Raw genomic sequence first — 12,094 nt, forward strand, 5'->3', positions numbered from 1 at the left:
TTTTAAATTGATGGCTATCTTACTTCTCTCTGTTGCTGCCTCTTGATATATGTGTGTGTGTATATATATATGTGTGTGTGTGTATATATATATACACACACACATATATACATAAAGAAATAGTTCCCCAAAATAATGCCTGGGAATAATGGTCCTTGGTCACAAACAACTAGTAACAGAGGAGGGGGAGGAACACCAGCAAAGCACAAAGAGCAGGTGGCAGGGGCAGGGTGGTGGTATACATAAGAAATGTCACTGGCCAAATTCCCATGCTAATGACCACAAGCCTAAGTCGTTTCTCAGATCAGACGATTTGGTTGGTGCCTGTGACCTCTGGACTCAGAAGAGAAAGAAACAAAACTCCGCTGTCCCATAGGACATTTGCTTTGACTTCACTCTTCAAAGTATCTGTCTGCGTTTCGTTACCAATCTACATTCTGTTTCCTCCCCAAGACCACAGGGAATCTTTTGAGTAAAGATGGGACAAGATTAAGCTGAGTTATAGGAAGACTACCAAGCAGTGGGCCTTGGGATGGACGGAAGGAAGGAAGGATGACCGAAAGGAGGGAAACCAATTAGGAGGCTGTTACCAGAGACCTGATGAGATAACACAGAAAGAAATGAGGGTGGGAGAAAAGAAAGAGGCAAATTTGAGAAATGTCATGGGACTGGAAATGAAGCAAACTGGCGGATGATTCGATTCGGAGCACAAAGGGGGAGGAAGATGACCAACCCAGGTTTGCCAGGAACCCTTGCATTTCCAGCACAAACAGTCCCGCTCCTGAGTAATCTTTCAACCCTGGACAAGCCAGGATGGTTGATCATCCATTGGAGGCAGAGATGGCCCTAAGACTTCAGTGCTGGGTAGCACAAAGAATTGTGTCTTTAGTAAAAATACAACGCATCAGGAAGGCGGCAGGGTGGAGAAGAAAGAGGACCGCTTAGGGCTGGATGCGCGTTTAGTTAGAGGCTCCTGTGGGGCAGCTGCTCTGGGACCCAAGCTCACAACAGCTCAGATCGGAGCTGGAGTTACAGCCGGAGAGCCAGGCACCTGGATGGTCACTGACGTTATGTATCAGGTAAATTTGCCAAGGGAGAGAGTGTGGGGAGAACTGTAACATGGAAAACAATGGGTCCTTACATGGCCCCACTTAGGAGGTGACGGGAGAGAGGAATAAGAAAAGGAGAAGGAGGCCAAGAAGGAGAGAAGAGTGGAGCAGAGGGTAAGGCTGAGGGGAGAAGAGAAGACAGTCAAGGACATGCAGTCAACTACTCTTCAAAGTTCCAACATTAAAATATAGAACTCAAAAAATAGATGACAAAATAAGAAACGGCCTTTGGACTTCGTGACGAAGATGTTATTGGTGACCTTGGAGGAGAAACGTTAGTAATTTACTAAGGGCTGAAGGCATGCATCAGGAGATTCCGGAGTCAGTGGGCAGGAGAAAAGAGGAATCTTGAATATAGACTCTCAAGGAGCTTGGTGATGGAGAAAAAAGTATGATAAGCTAGTAATTTACTGTATTAACATTGTGTTAACTTTTGAAAACAGTAATGGATAACTTATCATAAGCTGGCTTTGTGAGGAAAAGCACAGTATAAAGCTATGAAGCATATGACAGTACCCATCAGGGGACTTTGGATGAGTCACTGGCCCCACCCCAAGCCCATCCTCCCCTCGGTCTATAAACGCATGACTCATCTCAGATGATTTCTGAAGTTTCTTCCAGCTCCACTGGACTTCTTTTCTAGAGTTCGAGGCTGTGACTCAAATAAACACCCTTCCATTCTGTCATGCAAAGTTGTGGCTTGGGGAACTCCAGACGGTTTTTCTCAATCATCTAAAGCGGTGGTGTCCAATGGGACTGACTGTGACAATGACAATGGGCGCTGTGCTGCCCAAAACAGCATCCACTGGCCACATGTGGCTATCGAGCATTTGAAGTGTGTCTAGTGTGACTGATGAACCGAATTTTAAATTTTATTTAATTTTAATTAATTTAAATTTAAGAGTCATGTGTGGCCAGAGGCTAGTGAATTGAATGAGGCAGCTTTAAAGGATTGTAATGAAATTCTCCAAAAGTTTCAAACCCAAATTAATTTAGAACCGTATACCATGTGCTATAGTTTGTTGGTGGTGCAACTCGGAAGCAGACAAGCCTTTGAGTGCATTAGGGAACAAGACGTTCTACCAGTTGAGCACGGGATGCTGGAAGGTTGTTTCAGCCGCTGCTATAACTGTCCTGCAAGAGAATGAGTTTCACCACTAAAGAAAAAAAGGTTATTCTCATTTCCTAGTGCTATCAAAGGTAGCTGTAAATGTGTTAGGAGACACTAGCTGGGTGGCAGAGGGCTTAGAATGATACTGTCCAGCAGGCGCCTGAATTAGCCCTGATGGGTTAACCAATTACAGTGGAATCAAAGCTGCTGACAAAGCAAAGCTTATTCTCTAAGTAACACTGATATAAAATTAAGAGGTCTTTCCGGACATTATATGATGTTACTCATATGTGGAATCTTAAAAAAATGACACAGAAGAACTTATATACAAAACAGAAAGAGACTCTCAGACACAGAAAACAAACTTATGGTTACCAAAGGGGAAAGGAGGCGTGGAGGATAACCTGTGAGTTTGGGATTGGCTGATACAAACCACTAACTACAGAACAGATAAACAAGGGTCCTACTGTGTAGCACAGGGAGCTGTATTCAATGTAACCTGTAGTAACCTGTAATGAAAAAGATTGTGTGTGTGTGTGTGTGTGTGTGTGTGTGTGTACACATACATATGTATAACTGAATCACTATGCTTTACACCAGAAAATAATACAACATTGCAAGTTTTTTTTTAAATATCAAAAAAAAGTCAAAAAAAGTAAAATAAATAAAAGTAGTCTTTCTACAAATTGCTCCTTGGATCGCCCCTAGGGACTGCAGCTATGCATATAAAGTGGGACTCTAATTTCAGAAAAATCAGCCTTCTGTGCTTTTAGTAAGTCAAGGTATTAACTAACTAAGGATTTTTCTTTCCCACTGGTAGAGACATTCCATTCTAACACCACTGTGGATAAAGGCAAATGCAAGATTGGAACTTAGTAAGCTGCCACAGGGAGAACGCATCCCTCCCATAGTTTTCTAACTGCAGATGTGAAAACACAAGTCAGTGGTCATTAACTCATCATCTTTCATATGAAGTTGAGAGGACAGTTCATCGAGGCACACCAGTTGACCAGTGTTCAGAGGATAGGAGTGATTGCAAAATGTCAGCAGGTCATATGGTCGTTGATTGTTCAAACGGTTGGAGAACACTTTTGTCTAAGAGTCACAAACCCTAGCCAGTCACCTCCGCATCAAAGGCGCCATTTGTATGAGCAACCAAAAAGGATGACCCGGAACTAATGTTGTCTGTATGGGGAAATCATGAAAAGAAATAAGTGCATGTCACAGAGCAGTATAAAAGGCACTGAACTAGGAAACCTGGATTCTGGTCCTGACCACAGCACTGTTTATAAAGTAAAGCTAAGGTATGCAAGCTCTCTGGGCCTCTGCTGGCTTGTTTATAAAATGAGAAAAACTTTAGCTATGCTTCCCTTCCCGCATTGTTGTGGAGCTCAAATAAAACATGATCATCAAAGCATACAAAAAATCACGACGTCCTTTACAACGATATGCATGATCCTAAACCCACAGCAATAATTACGGTGAGTATTATAGTGGGACCTGGGAAGCCCAACTCATTTCTATTGAAGTAGGAAGCCTCTCATATACCTCAGATTAATGATTCTCGGTGGAAATATTTATGTAGTAAAAGTGGCCCCCTCAACAGTTTAGAAGTTCCTTAGTAAGTTAAACATTAAATTATCATGTGGCCCAGAATTTCCACTCAAAAGAATTGAGAACAAGTGTTCAAACAAAAACTTGAACAAGGATGTTGAAAGCATCAATAGTCACAATAGCCAAAACTCGGATAAGCAAAATGGGTATATCTTTACAAGGGAATATTACTCAGCCATAAAAAAGGGATGAAGTATCGATACTTGCTACAACACGGATGAACCTTGAAAACAATAGGCTGAGCGAAAGAAGCCAGACACCAAAGGCCATATATTATGTGATTCCATTATATGAACTGTCCAGAACAAGGAAACCATACAGGCAGAAAGCAGATTGCTGGTAGCCATGGGCCGAGGGGAAGGGATAGTGGGAAATGATTACTAATGGGCATGGTTTTCCTTTGGGGTGATGAAAATGTTCTGGAACTAGACAGTGACAATGTTGGCACAATAATGTCAACGTGCTAAATGCCGCTGAGTTGTAGGCTTGAAAGTGGTCAAAATGGTGATTTCACGTTATGTGTGTCATACTACAATTTTAAGTTCTTCTATTAGAAAAAAAGTGAAACTGCTGGTTTGAACATTGTTTCGACTTGGAAAAATAAGATTCTCCCATGAGTCAACAGCCATTTCACAGAATAGTGATCTGAGAATCCAGCGGTTCCCTCTCAGTTCCCTCTAGAGCTGTAACCAATGTATGAAAAGAGGACGAAGAATTATCCAGACCAGTGGTTCTCAGCCACGACGTCAGGACACACTACAGACGGCCCCCGATTTACCACGATTCGACTTATGATTTTTTGACTCTACAGTGGTGCGAAAGCAATAAGCATTTGGTAGAAACCACACTTCAAAGTTTGAATTTTGATCTTTTCCCAGGCCAGTGATGGGCAGCACGGTCCTCTCTCACGATGCTGGATGGCGGCCCCCAGCCAAACACACGATCATGAGGATGAGCATGGAATCACTCACCACCACCCTGTACCCAGACAGCCACTCCGTTTTTCACCTTCAGCACAGTAGTCAATCAATTACATGAGCTATTCAACACTTTATTATAAGATAGGCTCTATGTTAGATGATTTTGCCCAGTTGTAAGCTATCGTAAGGGCTCTGAGCGCATCTAAGATACACGAGGCTACACTGTCATTCATTAGGTTGGCTGTATTAGATGCATTTTCAGTCAATGATATTTTCAATTTATGATGCGTTCATCAGGATGTAATCCCATCGGAAGTCAAGGAAGACTTATAAATGACTTTCAATTAGTTATATGAAAAGGGAGTAAGTACATGTACCAGCTTGGAACTGGGTACAACCTACAGTCCATCTCATGGGAAAGTCCCAAACTCAAAACTTAGCTACCTACGAGGGAGCGTTCCTCGCGGGAAGAGAGTTTTGGAATCACTGATCCTGGTACTTGGTATGAAACAGCTGCAGTCCTTAAGCGCCTCCGATGGCCCCAGAATCACGTCAGGACAGCTTCCTTAGAGCAGAGAACATGATGATACCATCACTAAGAAAATTAAACAAGTGCAGTTAGCCATGATCTTTTTTCCAGACAGTTCAAGGATATGTCAACAGATTTAAGACTAAATCTTCCATTCACGCATCGGGAAATTCCACAACGAGCAGGGCACAGAGCTGTAATGGTCTCTAGCAAAGTTGTCACTGGGCAGCTAAGCCCCAGAGTAACAGCACTTCACAAGGTAGGTGACAGAGTAGATGAAACCAAGTCCCCACAGGCAACTCACAGCAAATGAAGAAGTAACTAGAGAACGGGGGGAAACAGTGTCAAAGGCACCAAAAGAACGACTCCAAATTTTCTGCCTTTATCTTAATTTTTCCAGAGAAAATTTTCAGCATGGGGCGACTAGATTCTCAACGTGTGGGTTCTCTCCCCTAAACTACAATTTGCACTGAATGCTTTACTTTGCCATCAACACAAAAGCACGTAAATATATTTGGAAATGCCTTCCCCCTTTTGAATAGTAAACTAATAGCTCTCCCAAGAAGGGAGTCAACATTTTCATCCTACGTAGAGCTAAAGTGGTACAATTTTCACGTCCACGTTAAAATTCAGAAATCCATTTTAATCCCTCTTCTGACTGCAGGTCTTGTAGATTTGTACATGCCCTGTGACTAGCTTAGGTGCTCTGAGAAAGCTGTTTCACTTCCTGGGCCCCGTGGAGGTCTTTGGTCAACATGGACATACTCAAAGGATCTGAGCGAGACACAAATCTGTTGTGTAATCTTCTTAAAATTAAAATGCCCCTGCGTGACATTTTCAGCTGAAGGATCCACACCATGCACAGTAAGCACTTTAAACACGCATTGGGGGGGAGATGGGTTATATGGAAAACCTTGACTCCTCAAGACATATAAAAGTCAGATTTGGTGAAAACTTCAGCTGTCCTACAGATTTAAACCGTCAGTCAGAAAAGGGAGACATCTACTGGTGGATAAAATTTTTAAATTAAAATATTATTTACAGAGAGGCATAGCACAACAAATGTATGGGTATGTCTATAAATATGGATGTAAAATACTATAAATATATCCAAGTACTATATACGCATTATTTGTATATGATAGTATATTTATGCGTGTCTGTATACTCACACTTACACACACACACTCTGATCACATAAAACAAGCACTTGGCCAAATGCATTTTGTAGCTGTTAAAAAGGACATAGTTAAAATCTACTGTCTGAATGCAGAGGCCGTGGCCTGCAGGACTAGGTAGGGCCCAGGAGAAAGACACAGGCAAGCACCACGGACTAACGTGACTCAGAGAAAGCACATCTCAGAAGCCTCTGTTGACAAATAAGGTTATTGTACAGTTTGTTTTTCCCTAAAATTTTCAATATTGTTTCAACTTAGTGAATTTTGATTTTTCATGTGATTTATTTTACTTCAACAGGGTAACTACATCTGAGTAATTTTTTGCTTGTTTACTTCTGACAGTATTTTTGGTCATTTATAAGTTTCATTTTGGTCTCAATCTATTGAAAAGTTACCCTGAATTTTGACTTATTTAATTTGAAACCAACAACACTCAGTCGTGTTGTTTACCTAGGGCCGTGTCAGAGGATGTTCCTGTGCCTGCGTTATCGTCTGCTGGACGATCAGTGAAGAAGGAGAGAGACTCGCTTCTCGACACCCCAAGCCCTGTGCCTTCTTGCTATCTCTCTCTCTCTTTTCTAAAATGAGAGGAACAAAAAAAATCCTTTCCCCAATCAGCACTAATCTCTCCAAAGGTCTTTTAATTTCAAAAGTCATAAGTGTTAATTAGCTATTATTAAGTGCCCTCTGTATAAATTAACATGATTGATGAAAAAATTAAGGCTAATGAAAAATGTAGCGATGCATGTATTTTTAAGTGACTATATTAAAAGATGGCTGTCCCTCTGGACGGAAACTAAGGCCCTCTGTTCTGTGTCCTGACTTGATTATTATCTCTCTCTATCTTTCCTCTTACTACTTTTTTTTTTCTCTTTTTGGCATGAGAAAAAAAAATGCTGAATCTTTAACTTTAATTCAGTTATTTTACAATTTTACTTTTTATACTTGGAACACTAAATCACACACCCGATTTAATATAGTCCCGTGAGATTAAAATTGTCCCTAATTTTTAACCCTCCAAATGGAAGTAGAACATCCTCTCCCTTCAGGAAAGATCGAGTCCATCTCTCGGGCGGGGCTGGGAGGCAGCAGGCGGAGCAGCCCTGCGGGGCGCCCACGCTGTGTAGCTGCAGCTGGACTTCCAGGGCTGATGTCTCACCCGCTTCCCTCCTTTCATTTTCTTACCTTCATTCTTTGGAGTATTTGGGACATAGTTCAAAATTAACAAAAGTTTTCCATCAAAATTAACATGGAACCTACAAACCTACATCTTCAATTGAAAGTTAAATAATGTGCATTCTGCACTGAAGATTACTAGAGCTTTCTTTTCTTTTTTTTTTTTTTTTCACAAACCATGTGTTGAATAGTCACAATGAAAACAGTTCCATAATTGAAGAGGTCAAGATCACACTGTGATTTAATTCAAAGCAGGTATCAGGAAGAACATTCAAGAAGAAAAACGTGCTCAAAAGTCGTGAAATAAAATTATCGAAAAGGGCAGAGATACATACTGGGTCATTCAAAACTATCAACAGATTTTTCCTCAACTAACCAAGACATAGATTTTCATTGTCTTCTACAAGTGATTGGAAAGGAAGGCATGGTGTGTATGCATATATTTTTTAAAATCAGACTTTTGCCCAGAATCAAATCTTAACCTTGAGAAGATAAAAATCCCTGTATTTTTGTCCTTATTAAAAATAGTAAAGTGATTGTTTCATATTCATTTCATAAAAGATGACAGCATTTTGCAAATTTGCCAACATTTGTAAAGGCATCAAAATAAATTTCAGATTTGGACTTCCAAATTTCCTGAAATGTCTCTAAACATCCGAAACATCTTCAGGATGTCCAAAAGTGGTATGTTGTCACACGTAGGCAATAACCAAGTTAGCTTGCCTGTCTGCCTGTGTTAATGGTTTGGGCAGGCATGTTTTCATCTTTTTTTTTCCATCAGTCTCTCTCCCGGCCTCCCGTATCAGTCTCTCTTTATGAATATTTAAGAAGCCAGTGATGGTGAACACTTGCCGTGCTAGACACCCCCTCCCATCTGATCTTTGGGGCAGTGTTCACTTCAGCAAGGTGCGTTTCAGGATAGCGTGACCCACATCTTCTTCCTCTGTCCCGTGGCATTTGCGTGTGCTCTTGAAGTTCTGTGCTTCCTGCAAATGGTCATTTCTTGAGCAAAGTGTCCTGACCTGCTTCCAGGGGGACCACTACACTTCTGTTGAAGTGGCTGCGTTAATTAGCTCACTGCCTTTTCAGTGGGAGAATGTTCTGCAGCTAAGAATGGCAGTGCATTTATGAGCTGTATTAACATATCGCTTTTAGGGACAAAAGGAAGAGAGAATGCTAAGTAGGGGGAGACGAGATGGGTTCAAAATCATGTTCACAATTACTGAGTGGTCTAGTCGTACCTGAGCTGCAGGGGACACTCAATACTGGAAGGATCTGGTGGTTTCTGCCACCCTCCCCTGCCATGCCAGGAAGAAAGGGGGGCCCCTATTTAAACAAGGGAGCTGTAAAAAAATTAATTTAATAAAGAGACTTGGAAAAACAAAATAATTTAGTGCTACTTCTGCTTTTATGATTTATGTCTGTAGACCCACAATTATGCACTTATGAAAGCAGATAGGGCCCGATTGATGTAGAATGTACTAAACGCCCTTCTCACCCACACAGAGCCCTGGTAAAATGGGAGCTCCTAAAGGTCTTTTATGGAAAGATTTAGTGAGGGACACAATTCCATTTTTAAAAAGAATTGCTTATATGTGGAATCTTAAAAAAAAAAAAAGAAGACACGAATGAACTTATTTGCAAAACAGAAACAGACTCACAGGCATAGAAAACAAACTTATGGTTACCAGGGGGAAAGGGGGTGAGAAGGGAGAAATTGGGAGTTCGAGATTTGCAGATACTAACTACTATATAGAAAATAGATAAACAACAGGTTTCTACCGTACAGCACAGAGAACTCTATTCAGTATCTTGTAGTGACCTGTAAGGAAAAAGAATATGAGAATGAATATATATGTATGTACATGTATGACCAAAACGTTATGCTGTACATTAGAAATTGATACCATATTGTAAACTGACTATACATCAATTAAAAAATGAAAGCAAAAAGAATAGCTTGGTTATAGAATGACTTGGCATTCGGATCTGAAAAATGCTTCTTGGTGCTCTAAAGTGTTTTCATTAACATTTTCTCCCAAAGGGAGTCATAATTAAGTGATCAGTGATGCCGCTCATTGCTACCATGAAAAAGCGGAAGACAGTCTTCCAAGGTAGAAAGATACAGTTATGCTAAAATTCAATTAAGTATAGTTAAACACAAAATCTAGAAAAAAAACTCAGATGGTTTTGAAATACTACATTCCGGTAAATTATTGTGGAGAAAGAACAGGACGTGAAAATCCCAGTTAAGCAAAGACAAGTATCTGTCTCTTAGCACAGTTGGCCGGGGCCCAGACACAAAGTAGAAAGGACGCTTTCTTTTAAACTTCACGTTGTTAACTGTGTCCCACTTAAATAAGCAGCTATCTAGATGTAGGACTTTCCAGTGAGTTTGCTAAGGGAGGGAACAGTTTGGGGGAAAAAAACAGTATTTTGTCAATGTTTAGATATATGAAAGTCATAGTTTGAAGTATATTTTTAAATTTTGTCATTATAAAGGTATTCTGGTGAAGGTAAAGGAATAGAACATATTTTAAAGTGCATTAGCTTGATTTATACTTATATTTATATTCATATATCACAGTAGTCTTCTGCAAGGCCCTTCAAATGTTAGAGGCACGCTGGCCAGGTTCTGACCAAGTCTGAGAAACATTGGATCATGAAATGATCAGTCACAGATGTCACTGTGGACACTGCAGAGTGGCCAGGAATGGGGGCACACCAAACATACCTCAGCAGATGCCAGCCACAATGCACCAGAAGTCAGTACAAGCTGGGCAACCCCTTCCTCCAAAGCCAAGTGGTCATGGAGCCTCCCCCTCAGACCTCACGCCCCACACACCATCTTGGAGAACAGCAGAGTAGAATCTGAAAGACTGAGAATTGATCCTGAAGAGTCTGAATTAAATCTCTTAAAAAAATTGTCAGAGTGATTAAGTGAGGTTAAGGGTTAAATTAAATTGCACCAAATGTGTTTCTTGCTACCACCATCATTACCAAGTACCAAGTAAGGAAGGTTGCATCGGTGATTGAGAAATAAAAGAATTAAAATTCCTTTGTCCATCCAAATGGTAGTAAGTGTGTAAGCCCTCCTACCTGTGTAAATAAAGGCAGGTGGCAGGCAGCAGATGAGAGTGATGGGCACGTCCACTAACGCAGCCCCACTACGACAGGAAAGAGGCAGAATACAGTCACACACACTGTCATTGGCCTCCTCTCCTAGGACTTCATTGGGCAACTTCCTTTGCTTTCAAACACTCAGACATTTGTGCCTTTGGCCAGACATTTATAACGGCCTCTACTTGATGGATGGCATTGGCACCTGATTTAGAGATGATGATCCTTTAATTTCCCTCATCTTAGTTTGGCATCTCTGCTCTCCTGCATCCAATGTACATGGGAAAAAGGCATTAGCCAAAGCAGCCAATCCACTGAACTTCAAGTTGCATTTTGTTTTTCCTACCATGGGCATATTTTCCCCTCTCAGGTGACCCGTGTGAATTTAAATTTAGGTGATCCTAAAAGTTCTACAATGCTTAAGCACCACCTCCTAGATTTTTACCCAGCATTGGTAGTCCTATTAATGAATTTGTCAGTTGAGCAGGATAAACTGGGAGTTGATTAATTGGACTAAAGAAATAAATTCTATGAGATTTCTTGCATCTAATTGTTTTGAACTAAAATACATTATACTATCATCAGCATGATAGGAGTCTCTTAAAAACTGAAAATCTTTAAAATCTGACAGTAAGAAGTAAGGTACCACTGGTTAAAAAGAGTGGGTGGAAAACTCTCTGAATCACAGCAGTTAAGTGGTCCCATTTTCTCTCAACTTAAAAAAAAAAAACTATGTTGCAAAACAAATGTCTTTTCAATACAATCTCAAATAGAAGTTTAAGCCTAATTTGCTCATTCAAAGAGCTCCATATATAATAAGCAAATGTGTTGACACAATATTGAGCCCATCTTTTTCTTTTCTTTCTTCCCTTTGCAGCCTGGAAATGTTTAGAAATCTAGTTGGAGTAACAAGCAAACAAACAACTCAAAACAGTCATCTTCGATTTTAGTACTAAAAACTTAAACTCTGAACTTTAAACACAAAAGAAATCAAAGTGAATAAAAACAGACCATGTAGTCAGGCTGATTAATAAGCAGTTAGTGCATAATGAGGTAGGAATTGCATGAATTAAACCCCCAAGAAAGTCTAGCGTGTATTCTTTTCATTATAAAGTGGGCCCTTAAAACAACAACATATGTGATCATTAAAATGGCTTCTTATTCTGAAAACAGCATCCAAATGAGTTTCGGTATTTGCTTTTTTAAAAACTTGAAAAGACAATGCTAAAGGGTGGTGTGGGAAGAGCTTGCAACTTTGATGTAGTAATAATGTTCATCCTGTTTTCTTCTAGACCTTTTTCAGAAAGAAATGTTTTAACAAACTGTGACTATATAGA

Source organism: Vicugna pacos, chromosome 20 (assembly GCF_048564905.1).
Source record: "Vicugna pacos chromosome 20, VicPac4, whole genome shotgun sequence".
Lineage (NCBI taxonomy): Eukaryota > Metazoa > Chordata > Mammalia > Artiodactyla > Camelidae > Vicugna > Vicugna pacos.